The 10766-nt window shown below is 40.3% G+C and overlaps 1 pseudogene; it reads left to right on the forward strand.

Annotated features, from left to right (window-relative positions):
• The first annotated feature begins 42 nt into the window (after positions 1-42).
• LOC131839723 (RNA transcription, translation and transport factor protein-like) lies at positions 43-10442 on the forward strand (annotated as a pseudogene).
• Positions 10443-10766: the final 324 nt, after the last annotated feature.

Raw genomic sequence — 10766 nt, forward strand, 5'->3', positions numbered from 1 at the left:
GGGAATGGAAAGACTTAATTGTGGTGTTTAATTTTGAAGATTATGACTCACATCTCAAGACAGGCAGATGGGGAGAGCAAGTATGGCAGCACGAAAGGGATATGGTGAATTTGCTTTCAATTCTATAGGGACACCTTTTCTTACCAAAAAATTAGTGTTAATATAGGATAAAAATTGGCAAATAAACTAGTGTTTTTCAAAATGTGGGTCATGAAACTGGAAAGTGGTGGCTAGTAGTGTGTTTTGTTTCTCAAGTTTTGTTATTGTTGTTTTAACATTTATTTACTTATTTTAGGGGTGCCTAGGTGGCTCAGTCAGTTGTGTCCAACTCTTAGTTTCAGCTCAGGTCATGATCTCAGGAATGGGATCCTGTGTTGGGCTCCACGTTCAGCATGGAGTCGGCTTGAGATTCTCTCCCTCTGACCCTACCCCTGCTCGCGTGCTCTTTCTCTTTCTCAAAATAAATAAAGTCTTTTAAAAAATAAGTTTATTTATTTTAGAGAGAGAGTCTGAAGTGGACTCTGAGCTGAGTGCAGAAAGAGAGGCAGGGCTCAATTTTACGACCCTGTGATCACAGCCTGAGCCAAAACCAAGAGTTGGACACAACTGACTGCATCACTGAGATGCCCCAAGATCTTGTTTTAAAGTAATCTCTATGTATGTATGTGTATCACTATATAAGTGTTGAGTGAAAATATAAAATATATTTCTTATCTTGATTTGCAGGAAAATGAATGTGAGTCACTAATGAAAATTAGTAGTAAGGGGCTAGGGCATCACACACTCTCTCTAGCCATCTATTTGGAGTGGTTGGGGTAGAAGGATACTAGTTTAATTATTTCCCTCAACGGGCTCTTGTAGCTCATGGCAAAATAAAATAGTTCCTCTATTTCTTTTTACTATTGAGGCTATCTTACTATTTATTTGGAAAAATCCCCCCCCCCTCCCCGCAGATGATTCCTCCTAAGGTGTAAATAGCAAAGATTCTAGGAATCTGGAAGTGAGTTATTTTAAAACCTGCCATTTACCCTCATGGGCTCAGAGCCCATATGTTAGTTTCTTATTGTCCACTAGGTGGTGCTGTGAGGGGCCAGTGTTCGCAAATTATGCTGTCTCTAGACTCCAGCTTGTTTTGAAACTAGCAGATAGGTTTCCTTGGGCAGAAAATCTTTTCTCTTCAGGTTCCCAGGCATTCCAGCACAGGGTGTCTAGATCTCCCTCCCTTCCCCAACTATAACTTTGTCCTACAAATTGAGGAGGGTAGAGAATCTGGGATCAAGAAGGTTTTTGTTTTTTTGTTTTTTCAGTATTGCCATCTCTCCAAAGAGATCAGAAATGCTTTACATTCCCCTGTGGAAATCAGTGAAGATGCTCAACTGCAGTGGAAGGACTGGAGGTTATACCCCCAAGACAATAACTGGCTTAGTGGGGGTATTGGAATCGGCTGAGAAGAGGGGAGGGAGAAGATGTTAAAAGATCTCTTCTTTGGAGGTACCTGGGTAGCTCAATTGGTTAAACAGAGCATATTTCTGCCTTTGGCTCAGGTCATAATCCTGGAGTCCTGGGATGGAGTCCCATGTGGGGTTCTCTGCTCAACAGAGAGCCTGCTTGTCCCTCTCCTCCCTGATTGTGCTCTCTCTCACTATCTCTGTCTCACTTCTCTCTCAAATAAATAAAATCTTTTTAAAAATATTTATTTATTTAAAAAAGATTTTAAAAATTTATTTGTCAGAGACTGTGTGTGTGAGCACAAGCAGGAGGAGCAGCAGCAGCAGAGGGAGAAGCAGACTCCCCACTGAGCATGGAGCCCGATGTGGGACTTGATCCCTGGACTCTGGTTAAGCAACCAACTGAGCCACCCAGGAGTCTCCCTGAAATAAATATATTTTCAGAAAAGGATCTCAGGGTGCCTGGGTGGCTCAGTGGATTAAGTCTGCCTTCGGCTAAAGTCATGATCCACGTCAGGCTCTCTGCTCAGCAGGGAGCCTGCTTCTCCCTCTCCTTCTGCCTGCCACTCCCCTTGTTTGTGTTCTCTCTCTGTGTCAAATAAATAAATAAAATCTTTAAAAAAAATTTTTTTTGAAAAAGGATCTCTTCCTTGGGATAGCAACAAGTTATAGAATTTGATTATATTCAGCAAACATTTTTCAAGAGCTTTCTATAGGCTAGGAGAACACAAAGTTGGATAAATTTTGGTACCTACTTTCTAGAAGCTCTAGAAAAAGAGACAACATTCAACAATAATATAGTGTGATAAATAGGAGAATACACAGAACACTGTGGAAGCAGATAAGGGACCCCCTATGTCAGTTGTGGTAGTGGGGGCAGGGAGATGGTGGTCAGGAAGGTTTCCCAGAGAAGATGACTACTAGGCTTCCATCCTACAAAGATGAATAGGAGTCCTCCAAATCTACCAGGTTCTGCTGTACTCAGGTCTCCCCTGGTGACTTCATTTACTCTTGTGATTTCAACAACTACCTCTGTGCTAATAACTTTCAATGTTTCCCAAGCCCAGTCATCTCCAAAACCTGCCCATCCAGTGTCTCCTATTTGTATGTCATTTTTCAAATTTAACTTGTTTAAAACCAAGCACTGGAAGAGACCCAAGCCTTTGATTTTTATAGTAATCATATAATTTTTATCCTTATTCATTATATGGGTGGATATCACTTCCTGTATGAATTACTTCAAAAGCACATTAACTGGTCTCCAGCTTGGATCTCTCTCCACCACAAATTTCCCCAGTCTGTCCTACATACTTAGATCTTCAACAAGATTTATCTTCCTTAAGTCCAATGTTTATGTTATCATTTCATTGAACAACATTTAGAGGTTCTGTTTGCTCTACCCAATGGAGACCAAGCTCCTTCATACAACAGTCAAGCTAGTTGTTGTGGTTTGAATATTTGTGTTCCCCACACCTCTTCATTCATGTTGAAATTCTAACCCCCCAAAAGTGATAGATTTAATAAGTCAGAACTTTGAGTGGTGAATAGGACTTGAGAGAGGAGCCCTCCTGAATGGGATTTGTGCTTTTATAAAAGAGACCCCACAGAGCTCCGTAGATCCCTCCACCAAGTGAGGTTATAAGAAGTCTGTGACCTGCAAGAGGGCCCTCACCTGACCATGCTGGCACCTGGACCTTGGGCTTTCAGTCTCCAGAACCGTGAACAATACATTTCTTTTGCTTATAAATTACCCAGTCTGTAGTATTTTGTTATAGCAGCCTGAATGGTTTAAGACAGTGCTCTCTGTTCTGGTCCTGAATGACTCTATATTCTGTGATTCCCTTAAATGCCTTTTACAGCCAAACTCATCCACTCAATGTTTATTTCCTGAATATAGCTTATGCTTTAAAAAAAAAAAAAGATTTTATTTATTTATTTATTTGTCAGAGAGACAGTGAGAGCAGGAACACAAGCAGGTGGAGTGGGAGAGGGAGAAGCAGGCTTCTCACTGAGCAGAGAGCCCTATGTTGGGCTCAGTTCCAGGACCCTGGGATCACAACCAGAGCTGAAGGCAAACACTTAATGACTGAGCCACCCAGGCACCCTAGCTTATGCTTTTCTACCTCAGTGTCTAAGTTCGCTATTATGATGCTTTCTATGTTCAGATAACATTAAAGGCAGAAAACATACATGACAATTTATATTTTAATATATAAAGAGCTCTTACAAATCAACAAGAAAAGACAGCCACTCCAACAGAAAAAAATGGCAAAGTACATAAACAGCAATTCCAGTTGATATGGTTGGATTTAAATCTACCACTATGCTGTTTGTTTTTTATTTGCCCTATTTTTTAAAAAAAGATTTTATTTATTTATTTGGTATGCACAGAGAGAGATCACAAATAGGCAGAGAGGCAGGCAGAGAGAGAGGGGGAAGCAGGCTCCCTGCTGAGCAGAAAGCCCGATGCTGGGCTTGATCCCAGGACCGTGGGATCATGACCTGAGCCGAAGGCAGAGGCTTTAACCCACTGAGACACCCAGGTGCCCCTGTCCTATCTAATTTTGTTTCTTGCTAATCTTGGACTGAGTATTTTTATCTTCCCTTACTAACTATATATATATTTATTTAGTAGCTGCACTAAGGCTTATTATACACATCCTTACCTTACCACAGACTGCCTTCAAATAATATTATATGATTTCATGTGTAATGTAAGAAATGTATAGTAATACTTCCATTTTCCCTTTGCACATTCTTCTTGCTATTGTTGTCATACATTTAATTTCTACATATATCCTACCGTATATTGTTACTACTTTTGTCTTAAGGAATCTATTGTTTTTTTTTATTTACTTAAGGAATCTATTGTTTTTATTTATTTACTTATTTTTTTTTTAAGATTTTTATTTATTTATTTGACAGAGAGAAATCACAAGTAGACGGAGAGGCAGGTAGAGAGAGAGGAAGGGAAGCAGGCTCCCTGCTGAGCAGAGAGCCCGATGCGGGACTCGATCCCATGACCCTGAGATCATGACCTGAGCCGAAGGCAGCGGCTTAACCCACTGAGCCACCCAGGCGCCCTTATTTACTTATTTTAAGTAATCTCTACACCCAATGCAGGGCTCAAACTCACAACCCCAAGATCAAGAGTTGGATGCTTTTTTTTTTTTTTTTTTTTTCAAAAGATTTTATTTTTTTATTTGTCAGAGAAAGAGAGCATGCACCAGCAGGCTGAGTGGCAGGCAGAGGCAGAGAGAGAAGCAGGCTCCCCACTGAGCAAGGAGCCCGATGTGGGACTCAATCCCAGGACCCTAGGATCATGACCTGAGCTGAAGGCAGCGGCTTAACCCACTGAGCCACTCAGGTGTCCCAAGAGTTGGATGCTTTACTGACTGAGCCAGCCCAGTGCCCCAAAGAGTCAATTATCTTTTATTTATTTATTGTTTATTATTATTATTGTTATTTATTTTATTATTATTATTTTTTAAAGATTTTATTTGTTTGACAGAGAGAGACACAATGAAAGAGGGAACAAGGAGGGGGAGTGGGAGAGGGAGAAGCAGGCTTCCCACGGAGCAGGGAGCCTGACGCAGGGCTCGATCCCAGGACCCTGGGATTATGACCTGAGTGGAAGGCAGTCTTAATGACTGAGCCACCCAGGCACTCCTCAATTATCTTTTAAACAACTTTTTTAAAGTGTCTTTTATATTTACCTACATATTTACTATTTACATTCCCTTAATTTGTTTGTGTTGATCTCAGTTTCCATTTGGTATTATCTTTCTTCCATCTGAAGAAACTCCTTTGACATTTCTGGTAATTTAAGTGATAATTTTTTTCAGCTTTTGTTTGTCTTAAAATTTGTTTTTTGTCTTTATTTTTACATCCACTGAAAATACTATCATAAGTCAATACTTTTTTCATTTAGCACTTTAAAGGTGTCAATCCATCGTCTTCTGTCTTGAATGTCTTTGTTTTGTTTTATTTTTAAAGATTTTATTTATTATTTGACAGAGAGAGACACAGCAAGAGAGGGAACACAAGCAGGGGGAGTAGGAGAGGGGAAAGCATGTTTCCCGCTGAGCAGGGTGCCAGATGCAGGGCTCAATCCCAGGATCCTGGCATCATGACCTGAGCCGAAGGCAGACGCTTAATGACTGAGCCACTCAAGCGCCCCGTGTCTTGAATGTTTCTGATGAGAAGTTAATGCTTATACTTGTCTTTGCTTCAGTATTTTTTAATTTTTTTAAAAAAGATTTTATTTATTTATTTGACAGAGATCACAAGTAGGCAGAGAAGGGGGCAGAAAGAAGGCTCCCCAATGAGCAGAGAACCTGAAGCGGGGCTTGATACCAGGACCCTGAGATGATGACCTGAGCCGAAGGCAGAGGCTTAACCCACTGAGATACCCAGGCACCCCATTTTGCTTCAGTATTTGTATCTCTTTCACTGTCTTCTTTTCAGATTTCCTTTTTATCATTGGTGTTCATCAATCTGATTATGCTGTGTGTCTATGTATAATTTTGTGTTTATCGTGCATGAGGTTCATCAGATTATTTGGATCTGGATGTTGATATTTCTTCACTAAATCTTGTGAACTTTTTGCCGTAATTTCTGCAAATATTCTTTTCTGCTCTCCTTGTTCCCAGTGCTCCAAATTACATATATGGTAGAATATATGGCTTGATATCATCCAACAGATCACTGAGGCTCTCCTTATTTCCCCTCCAGCTTTCTTTTCTCTCTGTGCTTCAGTTAACATAGTTCTAATTTCTATGTCTTCAAGTTGACTGATCTTTTCAACTTCATCATCTAATTTTCTGTTAAGGCCATACAATGGTATTTTTCATTTCTTTTGTATAGTCTCTATATCTTTCCTCATTGGATTCATGGTTTTCTTTTTTTTTTTTTTTTTTGATTTTATTTGTTTATTTGACAGAGAGAAATCACAAGTAGATGGAGAGGCAGGCAGAGAGAGAGAGAGGGAAGCAGGCTCTCCGCTGAGCAGAGAGCCCGATGCGGGACTCGATCCCAGGACTCTGAGATCATGACCTGAGCCGAAGGCAGCGGCTTAACCCACTGAGCCACCCAGGCGCCCCAATGGTTTTCTTTAAATATGTAAACTTATTACAGATTTTTTGAAAACTTTACCTATTAATTGCATAATTTCTATCATTTCTGGATCTATTTTTACTGTCTAATTTTTCTCCTGGCTATAGATCACATTTTTTAAAAAAATTGTTTATTTATCTATTTATTTATTTGATGGTTGGACAGAACTTGTTTATTAGACACTGGACATTCTAAATGTTACATTGTGGAATTTCTGGATTTTATTGTCTTTTGTGAAGCTACTGGGCTTTGTTCTGACAGGCAGTTAATTTACTTGCATATCAACTTGATACTTTTGAGGCAAGTTTCTAAACTTTATTAGGGCAGGTCTAGAGTAGCTTTACTCTTGAGTTTGGCCAGTTTCAAGAACTCTCCCCTCTCATGCCCTGCATGTGCAGCCTACTGTTCAGCCAAAGACTCACAGGACCTCTATGTAAATTTGTGGAGCTCTTTCTTTGCATAGTTCCCTTCTCTCCAGTACTCTACCACACAATCCAGCCTCCTCAGCCTCCTTCAAATAAAAACTCTGTCTTCTCACTTTAACAAAATCGGTGTACTTTGCTTGGATTTCCCATCCTTGTGAGATATGCATATAGATATAGATAGATAGATAGATAGGTGATAGATATAATCTGATGAGAAATTATGGCCAGATAGTTGGGATAATTGGAAGGTACACATAATTTGGTTTTTCCTTTTTTCTTAGGGATCACAATCTTATGCTGCCTTTGCCCAATATCTTAAAACAGTAGTTTCATATATTTTGTGCAGTTTTCTAAGTGTGTGTCTGTGTGTGTGTGTGTGGTGGGAGGGCTAGTCTGAGCCAGTTACTTTGTCATAGTCAAAAATAAGAAGACGATTCAATTTTCACTTGATGTAGAATTCTAGGTTGACATGTTTTCTTTTAGTACTTGAAAGATGTCATTCCATTGTCTTCTGACTTGTATTGTTATCTTTGTTTTCCTATGTGAAATTTTTCTATATCAGAAATGAAAAGTAAGGGTTGTCTGGGTGGCTCAGTGGGTTAAAGCCTCTGCCTTCAGCTCAGGTCATGATTCCAGGGTCCTGGGATCAAGCCCCACATCAGGCTCTCTGCTCAGCAGGGAGCCTGCTTTCTTTCCTCTCTCTCTCTGCCTGCCTCTCTGCCTACTTGTGATCTCTGTCTTTCAAATAAATAAATAAATAAATAAATAAAATCTTTAAAAAAAAAAAAAAAAGAAAGAAAGAAATGAAAAGTAAGGGGCACCTGGGTGGCTCATGGGTTAAAGCCTCTGCCTTCAGCTCAGGTCATGATCCCAGGGTCCTGGGATCGAGCCTCACATTGGTCTCTCTGCTCTTTGGGGAGCCTGCTTCTCCCCCACCCCCTGCCTGCCTCTCTGCCTACTTGTGATCTCTGTCTGTCAAATAAATAAATAAAATATTTGAAAGAAAAAAAAAAGAAATGAAAAGTAAAAAACCAGATACACTTTATTCTTATGTTATTAAGGAAAAAAAAAAAAGAGCTCAGTGTGGTAACAGGGAAATGGATACATTCATACTTCTCACGGTATAAATTGTCAAAGTGTTCTTGTGGGAACAATTTGATCTAAGATACTAATCACCCAAAATATTTTTCTAGGCACATAGGAGAATAAATATATATAAAAGAGCTTTTTAATTAAAAAGAAATAGGAGTCTGCTCCCAAATGCATCTATAATTCAAAATGTCACACCCATACCCCCAAACTATGCCCTTCAACTCCAGTAACCCCTAAGTCTTCTTTGATGTGGATATTAGAGGGGAGCAAGTTGGTCGAACTGTCTTAGAGTTGTTTGCAGATGTACTCAAAACTGCAAAAAATTTTCGTACCTTGTGTGCAAGAATAAAAGGCATTGGGGGCGCCTGGGTGGCTCAGTGGGTTAAAGCCTCTGCCTTCGGCTCAGGTCATGATCCCAGGGTCCTGGGACTGAGCCCCACATCCGGATCTCTATTCAGCAGGGAGCCTGCTTCCTGCCCTCTGCCTGCCTCTCTGCCTACTTGTAATCTCTTGTCTGTCAAATAAATAAATAAATAAATAATCTTTTTTTTTTTTTAAAGATTTTATTTATTTGACAGAGAGAGAAAGAAATCACAAGCAGGCAGAAAGGCAGGCAGAGAGAGAGGGGAGGAAGCAGGCTCCCCGTGGAGCAGAGAGCCCAGAGGCTTTAACAACTGAGCCACCCAGGCACCCCTAATTTATTTATTTGAAAGGAAGAGAGAGCACACAGGAGTGGGGGAGGAGGGGTAGATAGAGAGGGAGACTCAGAGTCCCTGCTGAGCAGAGAACTTCTTTTTTTTCCAGCTCCTGGGATCGTGACCTGAGCTGAAGGCAGACACTTAACTCACTGAGCCACAGAGGTGCCCCTGATATATATATATATATATATATATATATATATATATATATATATATAATTATTTTGTAATTATATCGTAAAAACTCCCAAACAAACAAAACCTTGGTCACTTTTAGAGGTTTCTAGGTTATTAACTAAATATTCCTAAAACTTCATAAATAGAGGAAAATATCAAACATATACTCTAACCTGTAAAGGACCTAATAATTAGTAAGAGAAAAAAACTTTTAAACCATTTTTTTTTAAAGATTTTATTTATTTATTTGACAGACAGAGATCACAAGTAGGCAGAGAGGCAGGCAGAGAGAGAGGAGGAAGCAGGCTCCTTGCTGAGCAGACAGCCCAATGCAGGGCTCGATGCCAGGACTCTGGGATCATGACCTGAGCCGAAGGCAGAGGCCTTAACTCACTGAGCCACCCAGGCACCCCGAGAAAAAAAATTTTTTTAAGTAGGCTTCAGCCTAGGAGTGGAATTCATGACCTTGAGATCAAGAGTCAGATAACTTGGGGCCGGTGCCTGCACCGCCTGCTCCTCCTCGCCTGTCCTCTCCCGAGACGTGGGGACCATCTTCGACGCAAGCTGACGGCCCTTGACCACCACAACCCGGCTGGCTTCAACTGCAAAGATGAAACAGAATTTAGAAACTTTATTGTTTGGCTTGAAGACCAGAAAAATCAGACACTACAAGATTGAAGACAGAGGTAATTAAGGAAACATCCACAGCAGTGACTGGCCCAAGTTCTTTGAAAAGTATCTCAAAGATGTTAACTGTCGGGGCGCCTGGGTGGCTCAGTGGGTTAAGCGGCTACCTTCGGCTCAGGTCATGATCTCAGGATCCCGGGATCGAGCCCCACATTGAGCTCTCTGCTCAGCACGGAGCCTGCTTCCTCCTCTCTCTCTCGGCCTGCCTCTCTGCCTACTTGTGATCTCTCTCTGTCAAATAAATAAATAAAATCTTAAAAAAAAAAAAAAGATGTTAACTGTCCTTTCAAGATTCAAGATCAACAAGAAGCAATTGACTGGCTTCTTGGTTTAGCTGTTAGACTTGAATATGGAGATAATGCTGAAAAATACAAGGACTTGGTACCTGATAACACAAAAAATGCTGACAATGCAGCTAAAAATGCAGAGCCATGATCAATTTGGATGTAAATAATCCTGATTTTAAGGCTGGTGTAATGGCTTTGGCTAACCTTCTTCAGATTCAGCGTCATGATGATTCCCTGGTAATGCTTAAAACAATTCGCATTTTGGTCCAGGAGCGCCTGACACAGGATGCAGTTGCTAAAGCAAATCAAACGAAAGAGGGCTTGCCTGTTGCTTTAGACAAACATATTCTTGGTTTTGACACAGGAGATGCAGTTCCTACTGAAGCTGCTCAAATTCTGCGATTGCTGCATATAGAAGAGCTCAGAGAGCTACAGACAAAAATTAATGAAGCCATAGTAGCTGTTCAGGCAATTATTGCTGATCCAAAGACAAAGGGGAAAGTTGGAAGATGAACGTTTTAGGATTTCAGTTTCTCACCTACTTAGCACAATTGGGAACCATGTATGCTTTGGCATGTGTTTGGAAGTCAAATGTCACATTTTCAAGGGAAGAATCCTAGAAATTTGACTATGTTCTCGAGATTTACCATCATTGCTTTTTCTTTAATAAAGTTCAGGAAAGTGGGGGGGGGGTGGGGAGAGTCAGATAACTTGGGAATTTTTTTTTTTTTTTTTTTTAAGAAAAATCATAGCTAACAACTGCAGAAGGAATTAGGGAATTTGAAAAATCACCAGTAGGGGACATACAGGTTTTATATGAAGTTTATGCATTTTGAC

Source organism: Mustela lutreola, chromosome 8 (genome assembly GCF_030435805.1).
Source record: "Mustela lutreola isolate mMusLut2 chromosome 8, mMusLut2.pri, whole genome shotgun sequence".
Classification (NCBI taxonomy): Eukaryota; Metazoa; Chordata; class Mammalia; order Carnivora; family Mustelidae; genus Mustela; species Mustela lutreola.